The sequence below is a fragment of the Siniperca chuatsi genome, linkage group LG19 (genome assembly GCF_020085105.1).
Source record: "Siniperca chuatsi isolate FFG_IHB_CAS linkage group LG19, ASM2008510v1, whole genome shotgun sequence".
NCBI classification, from domain to species: Eukaryota; Metazoa; Chordata; class Actinopteri; order Centrarchiformes; family Sinipercidae; genus Siniperca; species Siniperca chuatsi.
Genome location: NC_058060.1, coordinates 6,473,429 through 6,500,410, shown reverse-complemented (window position 1 = coordinate 6,500,410; position 26,982 = coordinate 6,473,429). Strand labels below are relative to the sequence as shown.

At 41.6% G+C, this 26,982-nt stretch overlaps 1 pseudogene; it reads left to right on the top strand.

Annotated features, from left to right (window-relative positions):
* Positions 1–111: 111 nt before the first annotated feature.
* Positions 112–26,933, top strand: LOC122867074 (annotated as a pseudogene).
* The last annotated feature ends 49 nt before the right edge of the window (positions 26,934–26,982 follow it).

Below are 26,982 nucleotides of genomic sequence, written 5' to 3'. Positions count from 1 at the left end.
GAAGTTTAGATTTTATCCCACAGGTTTATGATGGAATTAACCTCTAGATGGAAGGAATAAAAAAGTCTAGATACTGCAACCCTCCTGGCTCGTGTGCCTGCATGTGCCACGATGAATGCAGCAGCCCGACTTGCCTTCAACCTTCCCAAGTTCTCCCACACTACACCGCTCCTCCGCACCCTGCACTGGCTACCAGCAGACACTGGTACTTGCCTACCGTACTGCGAATGGCTCAGGCCTATCGTACATCCAGGACATGGTCAAACCATACACCCCAGCCAGTCCACTACGCTCTGCTACTGCCGACTTACGACTCCCTCACTATGAGGGGGTCCAGCTACCGCTCAACAAAATCACGACTCCTTGAGGTTCTGGCTCCACAACGGTGGAACAAGCTCCCCATCGACATCAGGACAGCAGAAACTGGACACATCTTCCGTCGCAGACTGAAAGTGTACCAACTGAGCACGGTCCCTATTTTTCATATAATTAGCACCAAATTACACAGAGACAGACAGTCACTTAATAGGGAACTTAAAAGTAATAGTATAATATAAATCTATATTTATATTATATATATTTATATCTTATAAATATATACAATCTTAAAAATTACATACTTAATTTTCATTATTGATCTGGAACAAAAACAAAACTTCATTGATCTGTTGATTTAATTTTTTTTGTCTATAAAATGTCAGCTAAAAAAATCCCCATCACAATGTCACAGAACATCTTCAAATGTCCTGTTTTGTCCAACCAACTTTCAAAGTTTAGTTTTCTAAAATTAGTGATTATTTTTCTCTCAAATAATCAACTAATTCTTTCATCTCTCAACAAGGGTTGACTTTTACTGTCTCTCAGTAGCTACTATAAAAATTTGAGTATTTTAGTAGCTTACATGTTGGCATTAATTTCTTATTTTGTGGTTCCAGTGTGAGCACACTACATCTTCTAAACATGGTTAGAATGAGCATTTAATATGAAATTTGGATGGAAATTCAACACAGAAGTATGGGTCACATTATTCCCTCCATCCAGGATGAAGAAGGGTAACTGTAACTGCTGTACTTGAAGATTCTGCCAATCACTGAATCAGACAAAAGTATCTTAGCCTTTTAGAGGTGCTCCCCTACTATGCACTTCACCATTAGGTGTGACTCTGTGTGTGTGTGTGTGTGTGTGTGTGTGTGTGTGTGCGTGTGTGTGTGTGTGTGTGTGTGTGTGTACTTCCAAGTGCCTTCAAATCGAAGCCTTTGGACCAGAGTCAAGAGACTGCCCTCCCACCGCCACCTGGCATCATTAGAGGCTCTGATCCTCTAATGAACACCAACACACTCCCCTCCCTCCTTCTGCATCTCCCTCCATCCTCCCCTCCACCTCTCCATCTCTCCATCCTGTGGCCCAGCCCCGGGCCTGGCAGCCTGCTGTGGAGAGCAGACTAGTGGATGTTTTTTGGGGGGAAGAGAGGGGTGCTGCTAACCAGGTGGGTGATGATGAGAGCAAACCCAGGAGACAGCATGCTGGGTGGTGGTGGGGGGATTTGGAGAAGATTTAGAGAATTGCAATGAAGTTCCACTCACATACGTGACACTTGTGGTTGCTTTCCGTTCATCAGCTCACTGTAGAAGTTATTTTCTGCTAGACTAGTTGGCCAGAGGTGGATTTTTGGATTTGTAAAGAAGGAAGAGGTTGCTTGTGTCATCTAGAAAACATATGCCGGTCAGAACTTAAATGAACTTGACATCAAACATTTTTGGTGTGTGTTTGCAGGGAAAAGAGGAGGGTCAGGTGTATAATTTGAGACGCACAGGGATCCAAACATAAACACAAAAAGCCGTAACCAAGAGGAGAGAGTGACTCAGCCTCAGGACTCGCTGTTGTGCTCTCCAAAACCCAAAGCCAGGGAAACAAAAACACTGGGCTTCTCTCTTTAGTTCAACTCCAAATGGGATGTGTGTTATCCTGCTCCAACTGCTCAGCCTCTCTGTAAAGTGATGAGGAGACAACATGAAAACTCTGGGGCCCCTAACAGTACATTTCCATCACTGTTATGGCAGAGTTCACCCTCAGGTGACAAACAGGCTCATTTAATGCTCCCCCCCGACCCGCCCACATATACACCCGGATGCTAACTAGAGAACTGGAAAGTGGCAGTGTGCAAACAGCTGGCTGCTGTCTGAAGCATAATTAGTGGTTAATAAAAGAGGCTAATAAGGACTTACCTTCAATAGTCAATAGCTAAATGAAATCAGTCAGAGAGTAGAAGATCAGACTGGCAGACTGATTGGACTGATAAAATGTGTGACCTACAACTGTCCTCCAAAGCTGTTTTAACAGGGGAAGCAAACTCTTTCTGTTAAACAAGTGCTGACAGAAAGGAAAAGATCATGTCGAATGCAATTTCTGTGGAGTATTACACTGTTCAGAGTTGCTCTATAATACTACATATGTAATGTAAGACACAATTGAGTTCATTCTCACTTTTTAGTCCGACTACCGGTGTAGCTCTAGAAATAGCAATGTCGGTCAGTCACTTGGTCAGTCTGCCACTTTGGTTCAGACTGAAATATCTCAACAACTATTGATGGATTGCCATCAATTTCACGGTCCCCAGAGGATGAATCCTACTAACTTTGGTGATCCACTGGCATTTCCTCTAGAGCCACTATAATGGTGTTTTGCCAAACATTCCCAATTACCTTATATCTTAAGAAATACATTATCTATGTAGCACATATTCAGCTATAAATGATAATAATAGCAATAATATTGTTATTTTTTTCTAATTATTTATAGATACAACATGCTAAGAAAAGGTTTCAGTCGTAGTCATCTGGACACTGTTTTCAGAATCAAGATGGGTGGTCTGAGATTCAATCTGCCCAAAGTTTACCACAGTGTGTTAGCACCTTGGTCACGCCAATCATATGCTAATCAGGTACTTAACAGTGATGAGGGAGGTGCAGCCAGAAAACAATAGGCCTGATTACTGATTACTGGGCCATCATGGAAGCAATTAGGTCAGCTTCAGGTGAAACTAGGCAGAGTAATCAACAGATACTCAGGTAGACTCCTTCCTGAGGGCAGGGCTTATGTAACACAGAGTATCTTAAATTTCTGAGTTCCCAGTCCATTTTTCACTATTGAGAATGACTTCCGGATGGGAGCCGAAATGTCTTGATTCTGAAAACAGTGTCCAGATGACTACGACTGAAACCTTTTCTACGATAGAACACTCCTGGACGAATGAGGGACCACACCGTCCTACAACATACTAACATACTTTATGTTTCTGTTCATATTTTCTTGTCTTACACATACTGTAGGCCTAGGTGACAGTAACTGCTCTTTCATTTACCAAACACAAACTTGTCAGTATGTAGTCACAAATCACAGTCACTGTCTTGTAGTCATAGCAACATGGTTGTGTGCTCTGCACTCTGTCTAGTTTATATCCTCTGAGCTAACATTTTCATACTCATCCTCCAGTTCTGTGTCTGCATTATCTTTTGCTCACTTGGAGCAAACACAAAATCCTCAGTCAAACAACCTTTTTCATCCTTGTAACTTTACAGCAGTGACATAACACAAGCATGTCTTCATTCACAGCATGGGGGCAAACAGGAGAGTAAAACTTACAGTGCAGTGTAAGAAATTAATCTCCAGTGTGAAAGAACAAGTTGCTTCTCCATGTTTAGTTTTGACTCTGGGGACAGAAAGCAGACCTGTCCCAGATGACCTAAGAGGTCTGGATGGTTCTTTGGCTCTAAACCATTAAGTGCTTTATAAACCAACAGTAATATTTTGAAATCAATTCTTTGACAGAGGAAGCTAGTGTAAAGACCTCAGAACTGGAGTGATGTGATCCACTTTCTTGGTCTTAGTGAGGATGCGAACAGCAGCGTTCTGAATCAGCTGCAGCTGTCTGATTGATTTTTTTATGGAGACCTGTAAAGACCCTGTTACAGTAGTCAAGTCTAAATGCATGGACAAGTTTTACCAAATCCTGCTGAGACATAAGTCCTTTAATTCAGGATATATTCTCATGGTGGTAGTATGCTGACTTTGTAATTGTCTTAATGTGGCTGTTCAGGTCTGAGTCTATGACTACACCAAGATTTCTGGCTTGGTTTGTGGTTTTTAACATTACCAATTGAAGCTGAGCGCTGACTTTCAATCGTTCCTCCTTGGATCCAAAAACAATTACTTCAGTTTTATCTTAGTTTAATTGAAGACAATTCTGGCGCATCCAATCGTTGATTTGTTTAGTGCACTTACTCAGCGCTTGTATTGGACCATAGTCCCCTGGTGACATTGTTATGTAAATTGTCTGCATAATTATGGTAAAATATTTTGCATAATCTGAGCCAGTGAGAGCATGTAGATGTTAAACAGAAGAGGCCCCAGAATGGAGCCTTGGGAAACTCCACATGCAATTTTTGTCTGCTCAGATGTGTATAGACACAAAGTAGTCCCTGTCCTTTAAGTAGGATTCAAACCATTTTAATACTGTGTCAGAAAGGCCCACCCGGTTTTCCAGTCCATCTAGTAATATGTTGTGGTCAACTGTGTTGAATGCAGTACTGAGATCCAATAATACCAAGACTGAAATTCTGCCACTGTCTGTGTTTAAGTGGATGTCATTGAAGACTAGCAGTCTCAGGGCTGTGGTGTGCTCGATAACCTGACTGGAAGACATCAAAACAGCTGTTTAATGAAAACCAGCTTTTTCAAGCTGTTCAGTTGATGAAAACCAGCTTTTTCAATGATTTTACTTAAAAATGGGATTTGATATGGACCTATAATTGTTCATTAGTGATGTATCTAGATTGTTCTTTTTTAAGAGTGGCTTAATGACTGCAGTTTTCAGGGCCTGTAGGAGGACACCTGAGAGAAGAGACATGTTGACAATTTGTAGAAGATCTGAGGCCATGCAATCAGAAACATTTTTGGAAAAGCCTGTTGGCAGTATATCAAGGCAGCAGGAGGAGGATTTCAGATGTTGCATAATGTCCTCCAAGTTTTTATGTTTAATAGGATCAAATTGTGTCATGCTTTTTGAATTGATTTTAATTCGACACAGGGACAACACATATCCTGTACCTGATATGGAGGCACTGACTGCCTGTCTAATTTTCTGAATTTTGTCAGTGAAGAAGGAGGCAAATTCTTTGCAGGCCCTGGTAGATAGAAGTTCAGAGGCTACTGACACAAGAGAGTTTGTTAGTCGACAGAAGCAAACAAGGCATGTTCATTATTATTGTTTTTGGCGATTATGTCAGAGAAGAAGGACCGCCTGTATTTCTCTGTTCTAAATTCTAAATGCGAAGTCTCTCTTAGATGTCATAATGAACCTGGAGATTTGTTTTTCACCACCTGCGTTCAGCTTTTTGATACTCTCTTTTTCCATTCTTACCAGCGTGGCATTTCTCCATGGAGATCTTTTCGCAGCCTTCACCTTGGTAGATGCAATGGCATCAATAACATTTGTAATTTTAGAATTGAAATGATATACAAGATCATTGACTGAGACACAAGAGAGGGTTGGTGTGGAAGAGAAAGCCTGAATAAATATTTCACTGGTGTTTTTAGTGATATACCGTTTGGTGATTACCTCCATTTGAACATTTGTGTTGCATGGAGATAGCACTCTCAAAGAAAACACAGGAATGATCAGAGAGAGCAACATCAGTCACCACAACCTTAGAAATGTTCAGAAGAGGGATTCTTGCATTTCTTGCTTTGGATGGAATCATTAATTGATTCAATAAATTCAGTGTGATAAAAGCATTATCTGCCCAATTTTTTGCGATAGGCTGTGGTTGACAAGGAATGGATGCTAAATTTGATACATTTGCAGAATAAGTTGAGTGCTTCCAGTTTCTAAGCAGATTCACCATTCTTTTTCTATTACCTATCAGACATAAATTGAGCATACCATTAGCCTTGTAGCCTGAAGCCGGCAGATACCTTGCAGATAGCTTGCTGTATTTTGTACACAAGCAACTGGACGTGCTGTACTTTTATCAGGCTCGGGAGACAGAGGATGATTCTGAGGCTGTTGTGGAGGGGAGGAGGGGCTGAGTGCTGTAACTGTGACAAATGTGTCAAAACTGGCTGAGGACTTAGACTATACAGTTGCCAAATGAAATCTTCACATCCATAAGTGCTTTCCAGTGTTTATTACATCATGTTCTGATTAGAGAAACAATCATTGTTTTATTGTTCTTGCCGCCCCCCGGACTCCATTGCAAAAAACAATCATTTTTACCTTGCAGACCATCGTTAAACACACTTCATTCAAACTCTACAGAAACAAAATAAAACTCACCAAAACGGTCTTTGTTACTCTTTCCACTGTTCTAACAACCAAAAACTGGTTTGGTCGAAATAAATCCTTAATTTACTGCGTTAGATGTGAAAAAGCCAGCTCCCCTCACAGATGAACAATTTCACACGAGGGACTCACATGCGCTAACATGCACACGTGGCCGGTGCGGCTGTATAAACAAAGCACAGAGAGGATGCAATAACAACACAGGCAGAGGGGGCATAACGTCAACCTCTGCTTAGGACGCCATTACTCCACTATATCTTTAAATAGCAAATAGTTGTTTGCCGCTATATAAATGTTCAGAATCTATCTAATCTATCTAATCTTAATGTTCAAATCATTTACAGAACCTTCAATGTTACCATAATGACTATAAACACTACATCCACATTATTGACTGTTAAAATATCAAATGATATCTCATCTTTCAGGTTATCTACCAATTGCAGTTCTCTGAAAGATATACAGTAACTCTTACTTAAACCCGATCCTGTCCACTCCCATACTGTCCTCAGTGACCTCATTTCGACCACGTCTCATATCTATTCTGTGTTCAGCTCTGCATGTTACCTGGCCTATTGTGCTCACTGTAGCTGTGGCCTTCTCACAGCCTGATCACTGCTGTGATTTATCCTCACTACCTGAGGGCCAGAACACATAAATATATATTTAAAACCTGTAAACTCCTACCATCCATAAAAATGATTAAAGTCCTCCCACCACAACTGGGTTTGATTTGTCAGTGTAAACCAGATGCAGGTGATGTTCCACGCTCTCTTCCAGGGACGCATTAAATCAAAACCAGGACAGGTCTGAATCTGATGAGCTCTGCGACGAACCTGATACCCACTCAGGTCTTGGCCAGGACCTGAAGACATACCTATGGGCTTAGGACTATAGATTCCCTACGGGTCTGCACTGTGCTGTCTTCACTCTGAACTCAATGTTACACCTCACAGTTGTTTTATTACCACCTAGTAAGCACTAATTCAGCCAGGGACGCAAAATGATGCAAGCCAAAGAAATCCGCTGAGTGTGGGTAGCTTTCATCCCATTTCCATTTACCAGATAGCTGTGATCCTGCGCTGTCAGCTTTAAATAGCTTATCAGCTGGGGAGGCACAGGAGCAGTGTTGGGCTTGAGACACAAAAAATTAAGATGTTACTCATTACTTTTTTAATACTAAAAGTTCTCCCTGGGAGCAGTTCCACTTGAAATTGAGGTTGCTTTTAGCAATCCTTCCAAAATTTAGGATGAGTTGATATTTCTATAATTTTTTTGCCAATCAAAATCAAAACAGCTGGGATACTTTTACCCAGAGAGGAGCTTTTTTGGTATTTAACATTTAAAGCTGCACCAAACAATATTTTTATTGAGGTGTTGCTCGTAGTGACAACCCCACAGTGAATTATCACGTGACTCTGCAGTTCTTTCAGCTCATTTTTTTGGTTCTCAATGTTTTCTGGACCACAACTTTACTGTTTTGGTTCAGACTCACCACTCTCATTGACCTCATTTCTAGCCACTGTACACTACCTGCCCAGCACTAAACAGCAGATAGACAAAGTTATGGACTAGCTGTTGAACATAGTGGAGCATTTAGCAGCTAAATAGCAGGATATTTTTCTCAGGAGTTTGAGGAAACAAAATCAGAACTAAAAGGCAAGTGAATATTGGACTGACATTTGTCAGGTGGCCAGAAACACGACTCCAAATAAATGCTAATGTTGCTCCATGGCTGCTAAATGTATAAACACGCAAATATTTCCTAACATGTTCTCCATATCATTTATAAGTTGATATTATATCAATGTTGTTGTTTATAAATTGCCTCCAAATAGCAAAAAAATCAATGAATGCAGCTTTAAGATAATTCAACTTCAGTCTAATGCTGAGCAAAAAATGCCATTGATTAAATCAATTACAACAGAAATACATTATAGATAGAAAAAGCATTAAAATCTAGAAAAATCTAGGAGCTGCAATAATCTTAGCTTTAAAGTCCCACCATTAAAAAAAGGGTTTTGCTTATCGTTACGTCACTTGGATGTTTGACCTGAGAATACTGTTTTAGTTTGGAAGCCAATCATGATCCAATAAACAACTTATATACAGTAAGTTTAGTTTAGAAACTTCCAGCACACATACCAGCACCATATCAGACAAATTAGAATTAAGAGCAATGTATTTTTTTGTCTTAAAACATGTCTGGAGGGGATCTTTAATGTGTGCTGCTCACCTTCTATTTTATGTCTAAATGGAGACATCCTGTTTCACAGGAAGGTTTCACTCGCAAATCATACTGCTCGCAGGAACCAGGAATCTGGCCAGTATCAACATCCAACCATACAGATCAAGGAAACCACAACAGTTTGTGTGTTTTCTTAACACATTTTCCTAATTTTTGCATTTGTTATAACTGTCCGTCAATGTATAATTAGATGTTTGTCCTGAGAAAGATCTGATGATATATCATATACTGTAAATACTATGCTGTCATGCTACGAAGGGAATAAGTCACGGGGATACATTTCCACAAACATGTCAGTCAATAGAAAAACTGTTTAATGAAAAATGACAGAGAGAACTCCTCAGGCAATAGAAGCAATAGCGTACTGAAATTAACATAAGCATCATTCCAGTTGTCAAGCACATTCTCTACTTTATTGGTATTTTTAAGTCAGGATAAACCTGAGGAATGGAACAACCATTAAAACAAACAATGATTTTGTTTTCTCTGGCAGAGAGCTGCTTTTCAGGGGGAAAGAGAAGAAAAAGAGAAGAAAAAAGAGGGGAAAGAAAACAACCGCAGCTGCTTTTCTGGCAGGGGTGTGAGATGCGGTGGTAGGGAGCCGAGAGCTATGCTCGTGCCAGCACATCCACATGTCATCTCTGTTTAGACACACCTTGGAGAATGTGACCTCTTTCTATGCCTGGCCTGGCAAGGGGTCCACATTGGAGGGAGGAAAAGCCCCGGATTCTGGCCAACCTGCGCCAGAAACCTGCCTCCCACTGTGTGCATGCATGCATGCATATGTGAGCGTACTGTATGACTCACTTCATGGATGGTATCTGTGCATTTGCGAGCAGGTTTACAGATTAATGACGTGGGCTCCGGCACGTCGGTAGGCCTTGTCACATTGTCGCCACCACCATCTTGGTTCAAGAATCCTCCCTTCTGCCAACTTAGACTTATGTTTCGCCATTTGTGACGCTTGTTTGGGAGCAGAGGTGAAAAGACTGAACATACCCTGCCCATAGTAAAATTCTTGAGGGGAAACCATGTCAGAAATTACCCGTCACAATAGTGTATTTGAGATGGCAGCTTAGCAGTGAGGGGGCATCCACGGTGTCCTGAGGTTGTGGGAAGACAGTGGGAGATGAGGTGTAGAGTAGACAGGCAGGCAAAAAGGCATTCACCTGTGTACGAGAGGGATAAGCAAGCCGCCAGCCACACAAAGTACAGACGCAGCAGAATCCTACTCCCTGCCCGCCATTTGGCGTCCGGCAGCGAGGGATAACTGAATTACAGTAGCAGCAAAAAGCTAATCTCACTTCCTCTGTGGGGGTCGCATGTGTGTGCACTTGTATGCCGGTCTGTGGGGTGTTGTGAGTGTTCGTTTGTGAGGCTGTGTGCATTTGTTGAGGCTCAGCATGGATTTTGGAAAGCATGTTATCCTGACAGTGAGAGTGTATGTTTACTGGATGAAGGCTCACATCCAACTGTCCTGCAGGGACCAGAAGGTGAGGAGTAATAGAGGTGAGGAACTGTCTGTGTGTGTGTGTGTGTGTGTGTGTGTGTGTGTGTGTGTGTGTGTGTGTGTGTGTGTGTGTGTGTGTGTGTGCAGCTTGTTTACATATTCTGTGCATGTGTCCACCTGTTAAAGCACACCCACTGCTGTCACTCAACTTGATGAGCTGTCATCTAACATGAGGCTGAGTCAACTAGCATTTGTAAAGCCTCCATAGATTTCCAAGAAACAGATGGAAAACACAGGCAATCTGCAATAAATAAATACATTTAAAAAAAGAAAATTCTGATGTTTGTTGTGATTTTGAACAGGTTTTGTTTGCATGTTTAGTCTCATTCTAGTTGTGTTTCTGTCATTGATCTGACTTTTCATACTTTGTTTACTAGCCACAACCTCAACACAGTGAATAGTATGCAAAAAATGTTGAAGTTCATCATATGTTAAGTCCAGTGGCTTACACAAAGTCTCTAAAGCTTGGGACAAACCTGAAAACTAGCTGAAACCTACAAAGGCTGGACAAACCACACATAAAGATGGTCTCCACCAACTTGCACTGTTTTTATAGTCTTTGACAGTCTTTACATATCACACACTATATGATTTTATCTGCCAACTGTCAACACCAACAGCCGTAATGTGTGTCCCCGACTTCAGGGGGGCAAAAATGAAATGAAAAGTCTACAGCTATGCCAGCTGCATTTTTGAGCTAACATCAGGATGCTAACATGGTCACGATGACAATGCTAACTTGCTGATGTTTAGAAAGTATATTGTTAACTGTTTTTCGTTTTAGTTTAGCCAGTTATCATGCTAAAAGTAGCCAATTAGCACTAAACACGAAGTACAGCTGAGGCTGATGGGAATGTCATTAGTTTTGAAGGTATTTAGTCATAAACCAAAATAACAAACGTAAGTTTATAATGTTTTGTGGAAAACTAGGAAGTGTGAAATCCTTACACACAAAAGCTATGTGGAAGACATCAGGGTTGGTAGTTGGGCGTAAAAAGAACAGGTCTTTAACACCAGAGACTGGGGTTTGCATCCTGCAACCCATATGTTGTAAGTTTTGAAAGCTGATTTGTGGTGCGTTTTCCTGTTTGGTTCGTTTTGTTTGGACTGGTATGAAAGCTGTTGATTGACTAAACAGCAGGACTACCTGGAAAGGTGGGTCTCAGTCCGGTTCCAATTGTCATTTGTGGTGTGAAAGCATATGCGCGTTAACACATGAGTGTAGGGATTTTACCTGATCAATCAGAAAGTGAAAAGGAGCTGTGTGTTGTGCTCCGACTCCATGTTGTTAAGCAGTTCCTCAATGAACAGAATATGAAATGTAGTGCCCCCCCCCCCGTAATATTATGGTAAGATGCCTCTTTTCCCATCTAGATTTTGTCTATTCATCATTATTTAACATATGAGGTCCAGCTGCAGTCTCATCTAATGATGCTCATAATCAGCTGTTTCTTTGTGAGCTCTTTGTAACACAAGAGAACATAAAGAGCAGGAGCCTAGGTTCTGCTTGAGGTTTCTGCCTGTTAAAAGGGAGGAGTTTTTCCTTGCCACTGTCGCCAAGTGCTTGCTCATGGTGGGAATCTCTCTGTAAATACTATTATGAGTAAGAGTACGGTCTAGACCTGCTCTATATGAAAATTGCCCTGTTACGATTTGGCACTATATAAATAAAACAGAATTTTGTTGCTCACGTGGGTTCATAAAGTGAATGCAGTCACAGAAACTATCCAATGAATGACCTGTCAGTCTATATAACTCCATGTTTACTCCTCTTAGTTTGTTTGAAATATGTCAGTATGAACACTAAACAAGCCAGAACTAAAACACAAAAATGTATCATATTTTGGTCCTTGGTCTAGATCAACCGAACCAAACTACAGCTGTGAAGAGACATGTCCCGTCTCGTGCCTCGAGTAAGTGTTGACTTTTTCAGTATTTAATCATGACCATGATATTTCACTGACTTTGTGCTCTAAGCTGCCTAAACAGAACTGTAAAAATTTTAATTGTTGTAATTCATTGCCAGAAGTGGATATTATAAGGAAAACAAATTAAATTAATTGACAGTGAACAGTTTTCAGATGTGTTTTACATAAAGATATTTCCTTATGTTGTTATGAATCATCATCAGAGCAGGAATTACAATTATTACATAATGTATTTTTTATACAAATGAATTGTATATGAATAATGTGTAAAACCTTTAATCAAATTCTTTTGAAAATTAAATTAAAGGGTTGTGTGTTTAGGGACACTCTGGCCCCTCTGGTATCACATCTGGTCAAAAATTATGTCTGGAAGTGTCTCATTAGGCCAGAGGCATATCCTGGTTGAATAAAGGTCTTAGAAAGGGAACTTCTGCACTAACATCATGCCACTGTTACAGTCAAATGCAGCAATTGATTTGGAAAAGTTGAATTTTGGAGCTGTAAGAAACAAGCATACCTTTCGTCACCCTTCCTGGATATCCAGCCTCACCCTGGAGCCTGAACAGCAGAGTGTTTTCCATCTGCTCCATCAGCGTGGTCAGACCTGGCTGACTTGATTAGGCTGGAGCCCAGGTTCTCATCCAAACCTCTGAGAGTTGTAGCGTGAGTGTGTGTCGTTTCGCCACAGTCTCGCTGCAGTGTTATCGTGGCTTCAGCGTGTGATGTGGTTGTGATACAGAGGTAGAACACGTCAGAGTGTTTGTCTACGTGTGAATGCTTTCTTGTGTGTGTTTACATTTGTGTGAACATTGTAAGCTGTTATGTTTGCCGCTAAATGCCAGCAGCTGGCAGATCATGGATGTGAGTGAACAGCAGTGAGCACCTCCTGCATTTTAAGCCATTTGGTTGGCAAAGATACAGTTGGCCACGGATTTGACCATCTGACTTCTGGAATGTTCAGATATGATAAAATGAGGGTGAAACTATGGAAAAATACACTGTTGTAGTAGAAAATTGACTATTGCTGCAAGAAGGCCTGGTAATAGATTATTTCAGAATTTTAAAAAAGCACAACTAAATGTCTTTTGTGACTCTGGAGGAGCTTTGTCAAGTCTGAGAAAATTACTCAGGTGACACTTGAATTGGATCTCAGACTGGGCTTGGAAACTTACAAATTCATAACATGCCCCAGTTTGTAGCTAGTATTACAACCTTTGTACATGAAGTTTGAAAGTAGTCAGCATTTACCTGGCAGGGAAGGTCTACACCGGCCGTGTATTGGGCAGTACTCACAGCCCAGTACACTAATAATTTAGTTACATGCATGTGGTAGAAATTTAGGGGTGTGAAGGAGTGTTTAAGTTATGAGATGACATGATAGTTAACCTGAGAAGGATCCCTGAGTCCTTCAGACTTAGCACACTTTATGCTGGGAGGCTTTGCATGCACGGAGGTAAAAGATGAGCTGAAGACCTTGGAGATGCTTCACCTTCATAATTAGAATAATAATATTATAATATTAATACGCATGGATGAGATCTGGTCTTGGCTGTCAATCACACTGTGTCTACCTCTCCTTATGGTGTGATTTCTGCAAGGCTTAAGTACCATATAAAGATGAGACAAGTGTATAAAGAGTTTTTGGTATTGACTGTGTCCATGTATGCAAGTTGTATGCAAGATCTTCTCTGATATCAGATTTGTGTTTATTCTTCTATTCATCAAAGTAAAGACTGACCAGATGTACAAGTTTTTCCACATCAATGCTCAAGTTGGAAGAATATAGACTTGAAGCATTAGAAATGCGCTTCTGGATACAGTTACACTTGTAAAACGCAAGTGGGTACGCGAGCGCGAGCTGTTATGCGCCAAGTGTACACAGCTGTATTGATATAAGTCAAGGTAGGAATTATACCACGGCCAAACGGCCAGTGCCGTGGATGCCCCCGAGTGTGGCCATAATGCCCCTTCTAAAATTACCCACACGACCAGTTTAGCATGTCTTGTTTTGAAGTGACTGTTAATTACTATGGATGTCAGCATTTTTAGTTAAAGCTAAAAATAAACAGTATGTGACTATAGTTATAGTTCAAGTGGCAATATAGCTGAAATTCAGTCAGGGCACAGAATCCACTAAACTCTTAAAAGGGATTCTCTTACTAAAGCAAGGAGCTGTTGTATTAGTCTGCTGTAGGGAAAAAAAATGCTAACGTGGTGTCAGGACCAAGAGCCTCTAATGGGATGTAAAAGAGCCATGTTCACTTACTGCAGACATGACGCTTTCTGTCCCTGTGTTCAGTGAAAATATTCCTTACACAGCTTTTCAAGCACACACACACACACACACACACACACAGAATTTGACCTCCACTTTCCTCATCAGTGGGATCAGACTGTTTATCATATGGTTTATCTGAGTCACACTTGTTTGCACTGCTGGTCATGTTGGCCGGAGCAACAGAGCTCCAATCTGTTCAGCCGATCCTCAAGCCAGGAGGTGAAAAAAATGTCTCCAGGTCAACATTTCTTGCAACTTGTAACATTCTGTGTCTCTCAAAATTAAGGTTAAGAGCTTTAGAGGAAATTTATGCAAATATATACAAATATATATAAATATATAAGTGTGTGCATTCTGACTGAAAAGACTGCTAGATTTAGGCTGAGTATATTTACTTTTTGAATAGGCATTTTCTCTGCTTGACTGTGCTATCTGCTATGTTGGTTAACTAATCATTTAGTCTAATTGCGTGTTGTTCTTGTGGTGTTAGCAGAGTTTAATCGGATTGTAGACTGTTCTTGTGGTGTTAGTAGACTTTGATCTGATTACTTACTTAATTGCACCTAGGGTTGTGGTGAGAGAGCTCATTCTTAATACAGTTTAGGATTTTCAAAATCACAACTCTTCCCTGATCTGTGTAAAATGTTGTTTGTTTGTTGAGCTGTCAGTGGAAACGAGTTTCTATTGCCAGGCCATCACCATCAGGTTCATTGTATAACTAATTAACAGAGTGTGTGGTTAGCACTTCTGTAGCCAATTGAACAATCAGCACTTGTGTTTAAAAGTCACTCCTTGTTTGAAGCGGCAGCCTCATCATATGACAAAAGAGTCTTTCGCAGGAGTCCTTCATGGGAGGACAAGTGAGAGGACTGGCTAACATTGTCAGGGCTAAGTATCTTTTCACTTTGTCTATATACCTGCTTCTTCCTCATCTGATGTGTGTATACTTTCCATACACCACTCTTCACGAAGATACTAGATCATGCACCCACTCAGGACATCACTGTAACCTCTCTAATCTTATCTATTCCACCTGCTCCACAAACACCCAACACCTTGTCACAGGGAGCCTGTGGAACTGCTAGTCAGCTTCCCGCAAGACTGAGTTCATCTCCGGCTACGCCTCCTTGCAATCTTTGGACTTCTTTGCTCTCACTGAGATTTGGATCACGCCAGAAAACACCTCCACCCCTGCAGCCCTCTCCTCAGCCTACTCCTTTACCCACACACCCAGACCCGCCAGCAGAGGGGGTGGCACAGGTTTGCTTTTCCCCCCGCAAATGGAGATTTTCTCTCTACCTGTTTCCACACATCACTCCTTCTTTTATCGAATTTCACACTGTGTCCATTACTTATCAGGTGAAATTAAACATTGGTGTGCTCTACCGCCCACCAGGTCCTCTCAGGGAATTCTTGGAGGAATTAGACGTCCTCTTATCGAACACCCCTGAAGATGGCCCCCTGCTTGTACTTCTTGGTGACTTCAACATCCAGACAGAGAAGTTAACATCTGATTTACAACTGTTACTATCTTCTTTTGCTCTCTCACTCCCCCCCCCCCCTCACAAAGCTGACCTTATATTCACCAGGAACTACTCTACCACTGACCTCTCTGTAAGTCCTCTTCATGTATCTGACCACTTCTTCATATCCCACTCCCTCCTTCTCTCTCAAACCTCTCTCTTCTAGTCATACTGTCCCTATCCGCCACAACCTTCACTCCTTGTCTCCCTCCTCTCTTGCCTCATCTGTCCTATCAGCTGTCCCCTCACCTGATTCTTTCTCACTCATGCCTCCCGACTGTGCCACAGACACTCTCTACTATGTCCTCTTCTCTGGACCCTCTCTCTGTCCACTCGGCAGGCTTGCCCAACCCCTCCAGCTTGTGGGTGCTGACAGAACCACCCTATGGGCAGCTGAAAGAAAATGATGGAAATCCAAGCATTCCGAGGACCTCCTTGACTATCAGTCTCTTCTTTCCTCTTTCTCCGCCTCCTTATCTGCAGCTAAAACCTCTTTCTTTCAATCCAAAATTCAATCTTCTTTCTCCAACCCCAAAAAACTTTTCTGTCTTCTCTACCCTTCTTGATCCAGCCCACTCCAACACCTCCCTCCTTCCATCTACTGAGCTACTTTAACTTTTTTCTAAAAAAGATAGATGACATAAGCTCCTCATTTCCCCACTCACCTGCTAACTCCTCCTGTACATCCACCTCTTCATCTCCTACTCTGACCTCCTTTTCACCACTCTCTCCCAAATGAGGTACTAAACCTGGTTGCCTCCCATCGCACAACCACCTGCCCTCCTGACCCTATCCCTTCATCTCTTCCAAACTATTGCTCCTGACCTTCTTCCTTTCCTCACCCACCTCATCAATACCTGTCTGACAACTGGTCATTTTCCTAACACTCTAAAAACAGTGAGAGTGAACCCTCTTTTAAAGAAACCCACACTCAACCCTTCTCTCTTCTTCCATTTCTTTTTAAAACACTTCACTCAACTTCCTGCATATCTCCATCAGAACAACCTCCTTGACCCGTACCAGTCAGGTTTCATGGCAGGCCAATCAACTGAGACTGCCCTCCTTGCCATCACTGAGGAACTCCACACTGCTAGAGTAACCTCCCTCTCCTCCATTGTCATCCTCCTGGAGTTTTCAGCAGCGTTTGACACAGTGAACCACAAGATCCTCCTATTCAACCCCCCTAGGACTAGGAGTCTCAGGAGTCTCTGCCAGCAACGCTGTGACAACCCGTCCCTGCAGATTCATGCTCCACAACATCAGGAGGATATGTCCATTCCTCACTCAGGAGGCGGCGCAGGTTCTGGTCCAGGCCCTTGTCATCTCACGCCTTGACTACTGCAACTCACTCCTGGTTGGTGTGCCTGCATGTGCCATCCAACCTCTGCAGCTCATCCAGAAAGCAGCAGCTCCTCTGGTCTTCAACCTAACCAAGTTCTTCCACACTACAGCACTCCTCCGCACCCTGCACTGGCTTCCGGTGGCTGCTTGAATCCGAATCAAGACATTGGTACTTGCCTACCGTGCTGCGAATGGCTCAGGCCCATCCTACATCCAGGGCATGGTCAAACCCTGCATGTAGCCCGTCTGCTACATTCTGCTACTGCCAATCGGCTTGTTACTCCCTCACTACGAGGAGGGCCCAACTACAGCTCTACAAAGTCACGACTCTTTGCGGTCCTGGCCTTACAATGGTGGAACGAGCTCTCCATTGACATCAGGACAGCAGAAACTCTACACACCTTCTGTCGCAGACTGAAAATTCATCTGTTCAGACTGCACCTTGGCCCATAAATACTTTTTTTTTAAAACAACTGAAAAAAACCTTTGTTTCAACCCATTCTCTATCTCATTGTTTCTAAAAGTAGCACTTGAAGCAGTTCAGCATATTTGATCAAGTTGATGTACTTTCATGAAACTTGCAATTTTGGATTGTATCCACATGGTTGAAATGCACTTATTGTAAGTCAGCTAAATAAATGTATTGTAATGTAAAATTACAACAATATCTCTAAATTCACCCAATAGTGATGACTTGACGTTGTAATACTGCGGTTGTAATGTTTCCATTCATTTCAACCATACCACTAACTACAAATTCAAGGCAGATAAACTCCCTTTTATTCACATCATAGAGAAAATTAGATGCAGAAATAGTGAGGGAGTTCTTTTATTTTCCTTTAATATTTATGCAACATCTTTGTAATTTAATTTTATTCATTTATTTCTTTTTAGATAAAACAGTTTTTACATTCACGTTCTTTCCTCACAGGTTGATTGTGGGCAAAGAGTACAGCTCAGAAAAGCCTTCTGTGTATTTCAAACAACCAGAAGGCAGAGAAATCACCAGAGGAAGAGAGAGTTAAACCCTGCGCGATAAAAATGTCCTCTTAATCTTACCTTGAAAGCCACGACAGAGGGGAGCCTCCCCTCGGAAAGAGAAACAGGCGGATTATTTCCATTTGAAAGAACATGCCAAATTACACAAACGTGTTTCCAGCCACTCTTTTCAAAAGTGGCAACAGATGGAGGCCGGTCGGCGTTGCAAGCAGGTTGGAGTTGATGGTGCTGTGTTTGCTGGTGTTTATCAGTGCAGACACAGGTAGCCCAAGAATCCATTATACAGAGCACAGATCTTATTCAACCATACTCAAACAGAAATGCTTGCCCAGGTGTGTGCTGTCTTTCACAGATTTTTTTTATTTTCCTGTTTTGAATACAGACTATGGACTTAAAACGTAGCAGCTGCTGCATAACTTAGGCCTATCTCTACGGGAGTTTGAAACAAAGTGCAGGTGAGTGTTGGTGGAGATAAATGAAAGATGGAGGTTTATTTTAGCTGCTGTCAAATGGCCAAAACATGTGTCTTTGAGAGCTCAAGTTTTTTTTAACCATTGTAAATGGTCTGTACTTATAGTGCCTTTCTTGTCTTCCGATCACTCAAAGTGCTTTGCACTACATGTCACATTCACCCCATGCCTCATCAATCATACACGCTCACACACCGATAGCACAGCCTTCGGGAGCAATTTCCGATCCGCCGATCTTCCAATTAGTGGGCGACCTGTTCTACCTCTAAGCCACAGAGGCCTATAAAGGCCCTATGAATCCCCGATAACTTTTATCACACACATACCAGTGTTCATTTTGATTAAGTCTTAGTCTAAAAATGTATATTTTAGTTTTAGTAAACAAAACTAAATACATTTTAGTCTTAGTTTTTAATCTCAATCATGAGTTTTTAATTTGTATTTCTTCTAAGATTTTTGAGGCTATAGCTGTTGTCATCTCTAATGTGTTAAGTTACCATGGTTAGAGGTGTAAGCAGAAAAGGCACTTTACCTGTTCATATCAGGCTGTAATTCATTCAGTGTCCATTTTACTCCCTGTGGTAATCTTTCCTTTGTAGTTCAGTTGTCATTCCCAAACTGGCAGCTTGAACAGAGCTGCTCACTCTGAATCATTGCAGCTATCTGTGCTCTCCAGTGCAGAGCAGTGTGGTCTTTCATAGCCTGTGTTCACTCACTTGTTCAATAAAATACTTCACTGTCTGGGTTTGGCTAGCCCTGTCCCATCACTGTCCTGTATGGATAAACTCCCAGAATTTTAAAGTTATACATTTTGTGGTAATGCTTTAGATTACGACCCGCAACGTACAGTGTAATTCTTCCCAATATAGAGTGTATTTTTTTGCACACTGTACCAATACAGTACGTACCGATACACACATGTAAGAACAACGGAACGATTGAAGGAAAGATTGGGTAATGAATTCTGTTGCATTTTATAAATCTGTAATTTATTTGAAAATTACCATCTACTACTTACCTACACTGGAGGGGTACAGACGATAACAAAAATAGGATAGGCAAATTACATAGTTCCTGAGGCTAATGAATATTTTTTTGCAGAGTTTTCATTGACTAAAGTAACACTTATACAATTAGGGTTTTCTCCTGGCTTAGGGAGGCCTGTCATAAGGGTGGAGTGTTTGCAACAGATGCCTCTCTACACCTCCTGGTTTTAATTATTCCAGACACACACACATACGACACACGTCTTTGCCCTGCATCCATTCTCTTCACCAGCTTGGATGAAGAGTGGTAATCAAGAGCTGGCAGCAGACAAGAGGTCATTTACTCAGGTGAGGAGCAAGTAGATGGGGGCCACTTCAGGAGATGCAAAGCCTAGCCCAAGGGTGCCACTCAATCATCTCCAATCAGGAAAACCCCAGAGAGGCCTCAGTGCAACATATCACATCCCTGCTTTTGTCTGATATGTCATGTTTCTGAGGTGAAACACGCCTTTTCGATTACAGGACTACAACACTTGTTTTTAATATGTTCTGGTCTCACATGGAGAGAGCATGCTGAAAAGAGAAAAAGCAGTGAGGGCTTTCCAACAGCGCTGCCCCAGGCTACAGCAGCACCAACAGGCCAAGTTGATGAAGATACAATCCTCCTCTTCTCCCTCCTCCTCCTTCCACTTCTCTCCCCTTCTCTCCTCTCACTGTGGCATTTGCCAGGAGAGGAAAGAAGAAGGGGAAGGAAAAAAAGACAAGCATTGAAGTTGATCCCTCTGTGAATAAAGCAGTCTCTGAATCCAATTTCGGTGAAAAGAGACAGAGTCAGCATGAGGGTGGTGCCGTAAAGAGGCAGGTACAGGCAGATGAATCAGGAACAGGAGAAGCCTTGGGTTGGAGAGATCAAAGATAGTGTGGAAAAGAGAAGAAGAAGGAGAGACTGTTGAATTATTTTGGAGGTGTTTGAGGAGTATTTTCCATTTAGTGTGTCTAACCTCAGAGGGGCATGTTCTGCCAGTTATCACTGCATGCATGGTTCACTCAAACACGTACACACACACACAAAGGCTTTAGCTTCTGAGTCTTATTTGCATCGCTCTTCTGGGAGACTTTACCTTCCTCTTTGCAGCAAGTCAAATTTCCTGGACGGTGGGAACGAAGGCTTTTCAAGCCTTTACAAAAGCCCTTTTGACATGCACTCTTCTGTGCTGAAGTCACTTGTAGGACGCGTCTTTCTTTCACTCCTGAGTCAGTGACCAAATCTATATATTTAACCCTGCAAAATTGCATATATTTCTGTTTGGTCAGGCATCTGAAGAGACCTCTAAACTGTTCAGATCAAATTTGAGAAATTTAAGTTTATGATGATATCTACTGGGCCACAAATGGAGCCTACAAGAGTCGGCCACAACAAGCCCGCACCCTCTCCTAATTCACCCCTGCCATCGGGTGCTGCAGCTAATGGAAGCCCCACGGGAAAGCTGATTGTGGAGCTACTACATTTCATGATGAGCTCCCTCGAAACCGATGTGAGGACCTGGAAAGCAGAATGCGGAGGAACAACATTCGTTTTCTGGTACTACTGGAGGGAGTGGAGGGCCCGCGACTGATGGAGTTCGTGGCCCAGCTGCCTGGAGGAGAAGCCACTGCCAGACCAGGCTCACCGTACCCTGCGTAGCCGACCCCGGGATGGAGAACCTCCGTGAGCATTTGTCATCAGGGTGCATTTCTTTCACATCTGCAATGACGTACTCAAGAGATCCTCTCCTCTATAAGGATAGGAGAGTCTTGCCTGCCTGGGCATGAAGTTCGGCCTCATCTACCCTGCAGTTCTGAGACTGACTCTCCCGGATGGCTCCACACACAGTTTCAAGGACCCAGCTCTTGTACCGCATGGTGTGAAACAAATGGTTGGTTAGCTGGTCTGTTCCTCAGACCAATTTATGCACGTTTGGTTTACTCTGGTCACAAATCTCAGGTAGGAAAGAGTAATAGTTAGTAGTTAATAGTTAGTAATAGCTCCAAACTTTTTTTGTATTTAGGGTTTTGCTTGCATCTCAGTTGAGGAGATGCTTCGGCAAAGGGAGATTTGTGGGCTTCGTCCCTTGTTTATGTTTATTAAACTTGCATTATTAGGGTCAACTAAGATCTGCATTGTGCCTTGTCCTTTACACATCCTCTCTCTCTTAAGACATGACTCAGCCTGGTGTAGCACATCCAGCTGGAGGGAATGATTTTAAGTTTCTTAAGAATCAATAACCCAGTTAAGCGCAACAAGATGCTCCACCACCTTCATCAATTGAAAGCTCATATCATCTTTCTCCAAGAAACTCATCTCAAGGTATCACAACACTTAAGTCTTGATGGGTGGGTCAGGTGTTCCATTGCTCATTTCAGAGTAAGGCAAGAGGGGTGACTATTTTACTTCACAGATTGGTACCTTTTACATGTTCTCAAGGGGGGTAATTCAGAGAGCTGTTCATGAGTTGGTTCGCTAGTTGCGGGTGAACGAAATGATCTTCTCATCACTACAAAGTCTGCTGCAACTATGCCTATGTTCTCTACCACCCCACCTTGTTCTCTTTCTGTTTTGTCTGCCTGATCTCCTTCTGTGTTTGAGAGTGACAGAGACACAGAGCGTTCCCGAAACCATAGGAACTCACTCTCACTCCTGCCTGTGTGCACATTTTATACAGTCCATGGTGCGCACGGTGCTGCTGCCAGAAGAGTCACGCAATATAATAGATAGATTTGTGTATATTTGTGGCTCCTAGAGCCTCCAAAAGTAGAATGGGAGCCAGAGCCTTCAGTTATCAAGCTCCTCTCCTGTGGAATCCCATCCCAATGTGGGTTCAGGAGGCAGACACCATCTCGACATTTAAGAGTAGGCTTAAGACTTTCCTCTTTGATAAAGCTTATAGTTAGGGTTGGCTTGGGTGAGCCCTGAACCATCCCTTAGTTATGCTGCTATAGGCCTAGACTGCCGGGAGACTTCCCATGATGCACCTCTTTACTCTCTCCTTCTCTCCCTCTCCATCTGTATGCATTTTTATCCCATTACTGCATGTTACTCTACTCGACATCTTCTCTCTCCCATAGTTCTGTGCTTTCTCGTTTCTCTCCTCTCTCCTTCTGTCACTTTCAGCAGGTATTTCTGCCTCCGGAGCTGCAGAGACTGGATCTGTGGTTGTGGACCATCTGCTGCCCCCATGTTCCTGCTCGACAACTGCTACTACAGTTGTTGTTATTGGCTCTGTATAATAATATTATTAATAATAGTAATACTGACATTATTATTCCTATAGCTGTCATTCCTATTATTAATTTATTAATATAAATACTACAATTACAATTCTACTATTTAAAAAAAAAATTCTAGGTGGTATTTGCATTGTGCCTCCCTCTCAGATCTCCAGGTCCACTTTGTGGCTATAAAAAGGATTATTACACTTTTATAATGGGATGGTGAAGGATGCAAGAACATGTCATTTCTCTGCACTTATTTCTGCCCAATTTCTGAGCAATGTTTCTGCTGTTACTCTGCCTGAACTAACAGACATCATGTGTCTTATGAGAGTATCCTCCAGCACTCTGAACAAAATCCCAACTAGGTTCTAATTGGAAGTTATGTATTGTATCGGGCCCCATTTGCTAACTATTTTGAACAGCTTGCTGTCTACTGGCTGCATCCCAGATCACTTTAAAACCACTTGTGTCCAACCAGTCCTAAAAAAAACCTGGGCTTGATCCTACCCTCCTGGATAACTATCGTCCAATCTCCAAACTGCTTTTATTTCCAAAGTTCTCGAAAACATTGTTTCTAAGCAGCTTCTCGCTGATGTGGAAAACAATAATACCTTTGAAAAGTTCCAATCTGGTTTTTGTCAGCACCACAGCACTGAGACAGCCCTTCTCAAAGTCACTAATGACCTTTTAATGAATGCTGACAAAGGCATGTGTTCCATTCTTATGCTGCTGGACTAGAAAGTGCTACTTTTGACACAGCTGATCATGGCATTCTTCTAGATAGAGTGAAGCACTGGGTGGGCATTTCTGGCACTACAGTAGACTGGTTCTCATCTTATTTGTCCAATAGGAAATTCCGTGTTGCCATTAATAACTTCATGTCATCCTTTTCCCCTATCATCTATGGTGTGCCTCAAGGTTCAATTCTGGGACCAATAAATACTGTTCTCATTATATATGCTGCCCTTGGGTGATGTCATCCACAGACATGGTATTTATTTTCATTGTTATGCGGATGACACACAGATGTACCTCCCTGTCAAGCCCACTGACCTTAGTATGCTAGGTTCTTTGCAGGACTGCCTGTCTGACATAAAAAATTGGATGTCGATAAATTTTCTTTAGCTCAACTTCACAAAACAAATACTGCCATCTACTGGCTATTCAGTTCAATTCAATTTTATTTATATAGCGCCAATTCATAACAGAAGTTATCTCATTGCACTTTTCCTATAATCAGGATATGCTATCAGATAAAAATGTGCTTTGAGAAGAGACTTAAACGAAGACACTGACTCAGACAACCTAATTTCTTAGGGCAAGTTGTTCCAGAGCCTTGGGGCCCTGATAGCAAAAGCTCTGTCGCCCTTAGTTTTCATCCTGGACTCAGGAACAGACAGGAGACCCCTGCCCGAAGATCTCAAACTACGTGAAGGTCCCTAAGGGATTACAAGGTCTAAAGTATAGTCTGGAGCCAGGCCACGAAGAGCCTTAAAAGTAATCAATAAGATCTTAAAATCAATCCAGCAGGTCTAGGCCGTACTCTTTATAATATTACGTCTCACAACATATCAAGCCTGTTGCAAGAAATCTTGGTGTGCTGTTTGATTGCAATTTATATTTTGAGCAACATATCACTAAACTTGTCCAATCATGTTTTTATCACCTCAGAAATATTGCAAAAATCCGATCTATTTTAAATTTTAGTGATGCGGAAACTGTTGTACATGTACATCTCCTCACGCCTTGATTATTGTAAAAGTCTGTTCACTTGTCTTAATCAAAAAACTTTGAAACAACTGCAGACTGTACAGAAATCAGCTGCTAGGCTTTTAAGGTATGATCACATCACACCTGTTTTAGCCTCTTTACATTGGCTCCCTGTTTGTTTTAGGATTGATTTTAAGATCTTATTGATTAAAGCTTTTAAAGCTCTTCATTGCCTGGCTCCAGTTTATATTTTAGAACTTTTAATCCCTTATGAACCTTTGCGTAGTTTGAGATCTTCAGGCAGGGGTCTTCTGTCTGTTCCTGAGGCCAGGATGAAAACTAAGGGGGACAGAGCTTTTACTATCAAGGCCCCGAGGCTCTGGAACAACTTGCCCAAAGAAATTAGGTCAGTGTCTTCTTTTAAGTCTCTTCTCAAAACGATAGCCCAAAACAATATTTAGTGCTCTATAAATAAAGTTTAATTATTATTATTACATCTAAATCATCAGTAAAATAAATAATATTCCTGACATGAAACTACTGAATGAAGTTTAGAAAGAATAAAGAACACAGACATCAGTCACTATCCTGTCCTTTGGAGGGGCTGGTTTTATTTATTATATTCATTCTATTTTAAGATTTGTGGCAAACTAAACAACAACTGCGGACAATGCAGGTAGAAATATCGCTTTTCTGCGTTTTAATCGAGTTGTCAACTTGAGTAAAACGTTACCTTCACCTGGTTCATCTCACCATCAGGCACCATGGCCTCTCTCCTCTGCTGTCCACTTTGTGTGCGGGGGTGTGTGTGTAGGAGCTGAGCCACGCCCTCCATCAAAAATGCAAAGGAGAGGAAAGAGAATAGCTCGACCATAAATGACAGCTAATGACAAATAAATAAATGAATGAAAAATAAATAAAATAAATAATAAATATAATTATCTATTTATCTATTTTCGAATCTAAAACGGCCCACGCCACTGTGCTGAGAACTTTAAGCCCTACTGTGACTATGGAAGTAATCTTTCAAACTGTTGATAACCTGCCTTGGCGGATAAATACTCATCTTCTTATTAATGAAAACTTCGTCATTATATTTGGGATTCTATTTGTACTCAATAAGTACAAATATAATCCCAAATATCTCTGCATCTACTCCCTGGGAAACTTTAAAAGCTTATATCAGTGGTGAAATTATTTCCTACACCGCACATGAGAACAAACTTAAAAAGACAGGCTATCTGTGTTAACACACTGTATTGCCCAATTAGATAACATTTATGCTGTTTCACCATTTCCAGATATTTATAAGGAGCATTTAACTTTGCAAGCAGAATTTGACACATTACTAACAGACCAGGTTACTGAACTGCTTGTCAAGTCTAGGAGCACTTACTATGAACAAGGAGATAAAGCCAGTAAATTATTAGCTCACAAGTTACGTCAATTATCATTATCAGACCAGATTCCTAAAATTCGTACATCATCTGGAATGTCATTAGACCCCAGGGGAAATTTTACTAGTCTTTATATACTTCTAAAACTGAAATGGATATATCAGAATTGGATGATTTCTTCCACTCCCTTCCTGTGCCATTAGTCAGCAGTGATTTGGTTAAAAAATTAGAGCAACCGATCACTGTTGACGAATTGTCCAATGCCGTCAAATCCCTTCAATCCAGGAGAAGCCCAGGACCTGACAGCTACTAGGCTTATAAAAGAGTTTTATAAAAAGCTTTTTTTTTTCTAAATAGCCCCTATTCTAATTGAAATGTACAATGAAGCATTTGTAAATGGTACTCTTCCACACACTCTCACTCAGGCAACTATTTGTCTTAAATTTAAAAAAACAAAGACCCACTTGCATCATACCGCCCAATTAGCCTGTTAAATGTTGACTATAAAATTCTAGCCAAACTTCTGGCAACACATTTAGAAATAGTCCTCCCATTAATTATCTCTCCTGATCAAACAGGATTTATTAAAAATAGACACTCATTCTTCAATCTTCGACAATTATTTAATATCACATATAATCCCTCTGTCACTAATGCTTCTGAGGCCATCATATCCTTGGATGTGGAGAAAGCGTTTCACCGGGTGGAGTGGAGATACCTTTTTTACACTAAATAAATTCCACTTTGGCTCCAAATTCATTACTTGGATTACTTTGAAGACTTCTGTACTCATCCCCTCAAGCCTCTGTCAGGATTAATAATACTCAATCAGGATGTTTCCCTCTGCAACGGTCGACACACCAGGGTTGCCCTTTAAGTCCCTTGTTATTTGCCCTCTCCATAGAACCCCTTGCCATAGCACTTCGCTCCAACCCCCCCATCAAAGGATAGGATACAAAAACAGCTTTTGCAGAGGCCCAAACCAGACAGAGGTCCAGCG